Source organism: Notothenia rossii (genome assembly GCF_949606895.1).
Source record: "Notothenia rossii genome assembly, chromosome: 2".
Taxonomy (NCBI): Eukaryota; Metazoa; Chordata; class Actinopteri; order Perciformes; family Nototheniidae; genus Notothenia; species Notothenia rossii.
Window position 1 is genome coordinate 24,473,560 of NC_136904.1, and position 6,422 is coordinate 24,479,981.

Below are 6,422 nucleotides of genomic sequence, written 5' to 3' on the forward strand. Positions count from 1 at the left end.
GGTGTAAATAGTACAGGTTTTATTGAAACTGGCACCTTAATTCAAAGTACAGTATACATTTCATCAAATAATTCTGTGAGAGGTCAAGTATATAGATACTAGAATATAATGTCAAATGTCAGGTTCCTCAGAAACGTTAGGGGACACATTTTGACATTCTGCACAGCAGGTGCAGAATCCGTCCAGGGAAGGCCAACAGAGAGGCACTGGCACTTTCCACTCTCTCCACACTTTGCAATACAAGTGAGTAATTTCTCTCACTTCTGTAGGTGCTGGGGGTTTTGTAAAAAGTGCTTTTGCTCTAGCCGGACAATTTTTTGGTGCTTGAAAAGAACCGGATTCCGGAGCTAAGAGGCTGCTCCGTTGCGGTGTGAACAGGAAAACCCGGTGCTTTTCCAGCTCCAGCTCCGAACCGGCCCTGAAACACCGTTGGTGTGAATGAGATATTCGAGAAATTCCAGTCTGGTTTCCGTTCAGCCCACAGCACTGAAACAGCTCTGGTCAGGGTCACAAACGACCTGCTGATGGCGGCTGAACCTGGTTCCCCATCTCTCCTCATCCTCCTGGATCTGACTGCAGCATTCGACACTGTCGGCCATAACATCCTCCTTCAGCGCCTCAAACACACCATCGGACTCTGTGACTCCGCCCTGAGCTGGTTCCAGTTCTACCTGTCTGGAAGAACAGAGTACGCCTCCTTGGGAGTTGCGAGGTCCCAGACACACCCTGTCACCTGTGATGTCCCTCAAGGGTCGGTCCTCAGGCCCACTCTGTTCACCCTGTAAACTCTGCCCCTTGGCCATGTCATCAGCCAGCATGGAATATCATTCCATTGCTACGCTGATGACACGCAGCTATATAAAGACAGACCCTATCCCACATGCATCCTCACTGTCACCATCATCATCAACGTTCCCATCAACATCCCTTAACACCTGCATTGAGAAGATAAAGGCTTGGATGCAACAAAACTTCCTGCAGCTAAATAGCTCCAAAACAGAAGCTATTTTAGTTGGCACACAAAAACCAGGCCCAGTCATCCCCCATAACCCACATCACCTTTTCTGGCCAAAACATACCCCTCTCTTTATCAGTTACCAACCTGGGTGTAAGATTTGACTGACATCTGACCTTTGACACCCACATCAAACACCTGTGCAATACTTCCTACTACCACCTCAGGAACATTGCAGACCTTCTGTCAGATGCTGAACAACTGGTCCATGCCTTAGTTTCCTCAAGGCTTGACTATTGCAATGCTCTCCTCATCGGGATTCCTAGCGGGAGCCTTCAGAAGCTACAATACGTACAGAACAGTGCCGCTAGGATCCTGATGAGGGTGAGAAAGTACAACCACATCACACCCGTCCTTCATTCCCTCCACTGGCTTCCTGTCTTATTCAGGATCTAATACTAGATCGCACTACTGACCCATCAGTGCATCCACGGGAACGCTCCTTCATACCTGAAGGAACTTCTCACATCACAAACCTCCACACGCAACCTCCGCTCCACAACAAACCTTCTGCTTCGCCCCCCCAGGACCAGTGTTGGGCAAGTTACTATTAAAAAGTAACTAGTAATAGTTATAGTTACTATGCTCTCAAAAAGTAACTAGTTACTTTATTAGTTACTTGATTGTAAAAGTAACTAGTAACACGTTACTTTACTTTACTTTAAAAAATAATAATAATACAAATACAAGTTTATGTGTTGTTCTGTGGCACAGTAAGAGAAAAGACAACTCCCCACATGTACATTAGTTAGGTGTTTCAGGAGATTGGCATTGCTGTTATTCGATGTGGACAATGCTTTCTGTCCTGCACACAGTTTACATTTTACCGTAATATTTTTTGCGTCCTTTATCCCCACAAATTGAAAATAGTGGTTATATTTCCAAGTTGCAAATGCGCTGCTGCTCTCGCTGATACTTGCATCTGCCATTGTGTGTGTGTGTGTGTGTGTGTGTGTGTGTGTGTGTGTGTGTGTGTGTGTGTGTGTGTGTGTGTGTGTGTGTGTGTGTGTGTGTGTGTGTGTGTGTGTGTGTGTGTGTGTGTGTGTGTGTGTGTGTGTGTGTGTGTGTGTGTGTGTGTGTGTGTGTGTGTGTGTGTGTGTGTGTTTTAGCATTAGCAAGTGTTCGTGTGTGTGTATTTCCCCCATAAGGCAAGACCCGCCCAACTCTGTCTCTGATTGGCTTACCCTGAAATGTTACCCCGCATTAACCAATCATCACTCCTCTCTGGTTACGTTCACTTTTCCATGGTACTGTGAGAGGACATCGCTGTATTCGCCTGTAAATTACATCTGCAGGGAGATTCGGTTCAGTTCCATCACATAATGTAACGCAGTAACCCACCCATTTAAATCACAGTAACTATAACGGCGTTATTCAATGGGAATAGGTAACTAGTAACGCTATTAGTTACTGCAAAAAGTTACTTTGTAACGCGTTAGTCCCAACACTGCCCAGGACCAAACTCCGCACTATGGGGGATCGGGCTTTCTGTGCAGCTGCTCCTCACCTGTGGAATTCCCTCCCAGACCACATGAGGACTCCCCAGACCACTGATGCCGTTAAGAAAGGCCTAAAAACCTTTCTTTAAAAAAAAGCCTTTGATTAAACTTTTGTTTATTTATTTATTTTTTGTTTCTTACGCCTCCTGTAGCACTTTGGGATTGCTTTTAGCAATGAAAGGTGCTTTACAAATACAATGTATTATTATTATTATTATTATTATTATTATTATTATTGTGTATTTTACCATTTTCTCACATAAGGTGTTGATGGGGACATATCTCTCTCTCATTCCATGGCCTGCATGCGAACACTAGAGATGAACCAAACATGTATTTGCTTGCATAATGAGCAGTACTTCCACACCTGTGTCATCAGACCTCACAATGATGTGGGAATATGACTCTGCAAGATGTATGGCATGGAGCACCATCCTTGTGTCTGTCTCCGATACCATAAACGATACCATAAACGATACCATAGCGCCGCGGATCTTTGGTTGGCCCCTGACCAGAGCTGTTTCAGTGCTGTGGGCGGAACGGAAACCAGACTGGAATTTCTCAAAGAGGCCGTTTAGTTGGAGATGGTCCTGAAGCTGAGCGACAACTACATGTCTAACTGTCTACCAGCATGTCATGCACTCACTGGCTGTGGCACAACAAGTAGTTTGTACAGAATAGGAAAGACAACAGCATTCACCAAACTCAAGACCCATCTCAGCAAGCTCAAAGATCTGGCCCATTGTGGACTCTCTGCCAGCTTGGAAGAGTCTTTGCCAGTTGCAAGAGAATTTGCGCTTCTGCTACATGGAAAAAAGAAAAAGGAAATTGGAATGATGTGCACAAACTTGGATGAACTGAGGTTCATAGTTGCATCAACAACAGATGCAGCCTCGGAAAATCTGCCGCCAACAGAGGATGCATTTCAACAACATGTACAAAGAGCAATGTTTCAGACAGCGATATGGTGTCACCAGGGGCGTGCTTGGACCTGGAAACATTCGGGGCTTAGCCCACAGTGGCGGTGCTACAGTCGAATTTTCTACTGCAAGACTCCCCACACGCACATACACAATTGCGCCATCTGGTGTCACAAACGTGTGCCTGCATTAGCTTTGTTACGGCAATTGATTGTGGGAGATTCTCATAGCACGTGAGGATCTCTTGAGGGTAAGGTGCCTGTATTATCTCGGTGGACAAAATGCATCTTTTTATTTTATAATGACAATAACGTACTGTTGAGTTTGTTTAGTTTAATGTTAATTGTTTAATGCTCACAATCACAGCAACATGTTTTTTGTGTGATTGGCTATTTGTTTTATATGATTTATCAACGTGATCATCAATAGCTAATCTGAGCAACAGAACCCAGCTCACGTGTCCTTTTATGCTGTCCATTGAAATGCAGGTATGTGAGTTTTGTACACCAGTTTATTTATGTTTAATGTTTCACATTGCTCCACATGATGCCTCGACTACAAAGTCTTCCATGTTTCTACGCTTCTTCCTCTGTGTCACAGTTTCGGGAATATCAAGATCATTGCACAGGGCCTTGGTCTTGTCATAGACCTCATGTGCTTTCTCGTTACTTCGGTAACTTTTCAGTGTGTTCTCAACTGCTGTTTTGTAATCCACTGCCTGCACCAAGTCAATTGTTTCTTTCTGCAGGTATTTGTGCAAGCCCTGAGTGGTTGAGAGCAGTGTCTGGAACATGACAGCATGTAGATCAGGGATGGGCAAATGGCGGCCCCTCCCTCCTCTTTTTGCGGCCCTCAGAATAATTTATAAACAACGTAATTTTTTTAAATTCTGCCTTTACAAGCTTAAAAGTTGTATTTATCATCTGAATTTGGCGAAACAAGTTTAATATTCTTAAAACCAAGACTTTGTTTATATGAAATCAGATGAAAACAAACTGTCACGGACCCTGCTGTGTTATCTATGATTACCACGCTTTTCATTCATAATTTCAGCGGGAGGGAGGGGGAGTGGTGTGAGGAACAGCAGAGTTCGGGCTGACGGGTGTCTGTGTTGACATTCCCCTTATTGTGGAATAAGGGGAATGCAGAGACTGGCTACAAGTGTTTTATGTTCAAGTTAGACAACTAATATCTGGGTTAGTGTTCATGACCATCACATGTTTATGTCATCTTAATGGTTAATCTCAATACACAGACATTTTCCGTGCTTTCCAATAGTTTAAAATCGTTTTATTCCACTGTTTAATAACCTATTCAATACAAAAATGCCACTTGTAAAAATGAAATAACATTTCTGTGAACCAATATTTGTTCACTGAGCTTATTAGAGGATGTTCCCATTTTTTGGGGATGTTCCCTTTGATTGTAAAATGTCAATGAAGAAGTCAGACTTAGTATATTTGTTAATAATTACATACAACACATGGACTTTTTGTGTGTGTGTGTTCCAAGTGAATCTGCGGCCCCCTGGTGGCCAGTACATCAATTATGTGGCCCCCACCACCATCAAAGTTGCCCATCCCTGATGTAGATGGTACTGACATTTCAAAGCTTGCTCTCCAGTCCCTTTGCTAGAGGGGCTGAAAGGCTCCCTAAAGTCTTGATCAAAGCAGGGAGGTTTTTGACATGCCCAGCGAATGAGTTGTTTGTCCCCTACCTCTAGCTGTTTCTGAAATGTTTGCAATCTCTGATGGTGGACAAGAGATGTGGAGAAGAAAGAGTAGACACTCCAGGAGATCAACGCAGGTATGTGAGTTTTGTACACCAGTTTGTATAAGTTTAATGTTTCACATTGCTTGTGAAAAATATACAACCACTATATGATCACTCATGTTTTGTTGTTGACTGGACACTTATTTTGTAAAAGAGATAGCATGTGAGGATCTCTTAAGCAATGCAGCTCACGGGGCTCACTCAGTCAGAGATGGGGCCATTCAACCACTGCTATTTACAAAACCCCCAGCACCTACAGAAGTGAGAGACATTACTCACTTGTATTGCAAAGATGCAAAGTGTGGAGAGAGTGGAAAGTGCCAGTGCCTCTCTGTTGGCCTTCCCTGGACGGAGTTCTGCACCTGCTGTGCAGAATGTCAACATGTGTCCCCTAACGTTTCTGAGGAACCTGACATTTAACATTATATTCTAGTATCTATATACTTGACCTCTCACAGAATTATTTGATGATTTGTATACTGTACTTTGAATTAAGGTTCCAGTTTCAATAAAACCTGTACTATTTACACCTATGTTTTAGAGGCTTACAATTTAGAACTAATACAATTAATTGTGTTGGGTTACTCTTATTCTGACTATTTGGTGATGTAATTCAGCCACCTGGTATTTCCCTCTCCGAATATAATGACCATCAGAGTGAGCATTCTTAACTTATAGGCTATTGTGCCACTTATCCCCCATTCGGAATTTGACTGTATCAGAGAAGAGGTAGGCCTAGTTCTAAAGAAATCTCATTTACAATAGAACTGTACCAGATATTTCCATACAACTACTGGTTAGTGTTCAATAGCACCCTAGACAATTCAGTAATGGTATATTTTTTAGGGATTTCTGTTTTTCTGATAAATGAGAGAAAAGTGATTGAGTCCTATGTTCCTATCACCAAAAAGTACAATTTCCGTCTAAACTAAAGCTAAGTTTACAGGAGTATAATTCAGTATTTTTTTTGTTCAATAATTGTCTGACTACTTGGTGATGTAGGACAGCCACCTGGCTCATACCTCAGCAAATCTGAAGAGGAAAAGTCATTCTCAAGTTATGGGCTTTTTAGTCACCTTTCCCATATTCGGCCTGGTCTAATTTGGCTCTTTTTCAGGGATTGGGGTAGTTCTAAAGAACAACCCCAAAAACTTTTTTTCCCCCAAAATAAAATTTGACAATAATCAATTTCATTAATGGGAGACCCTAAAGATA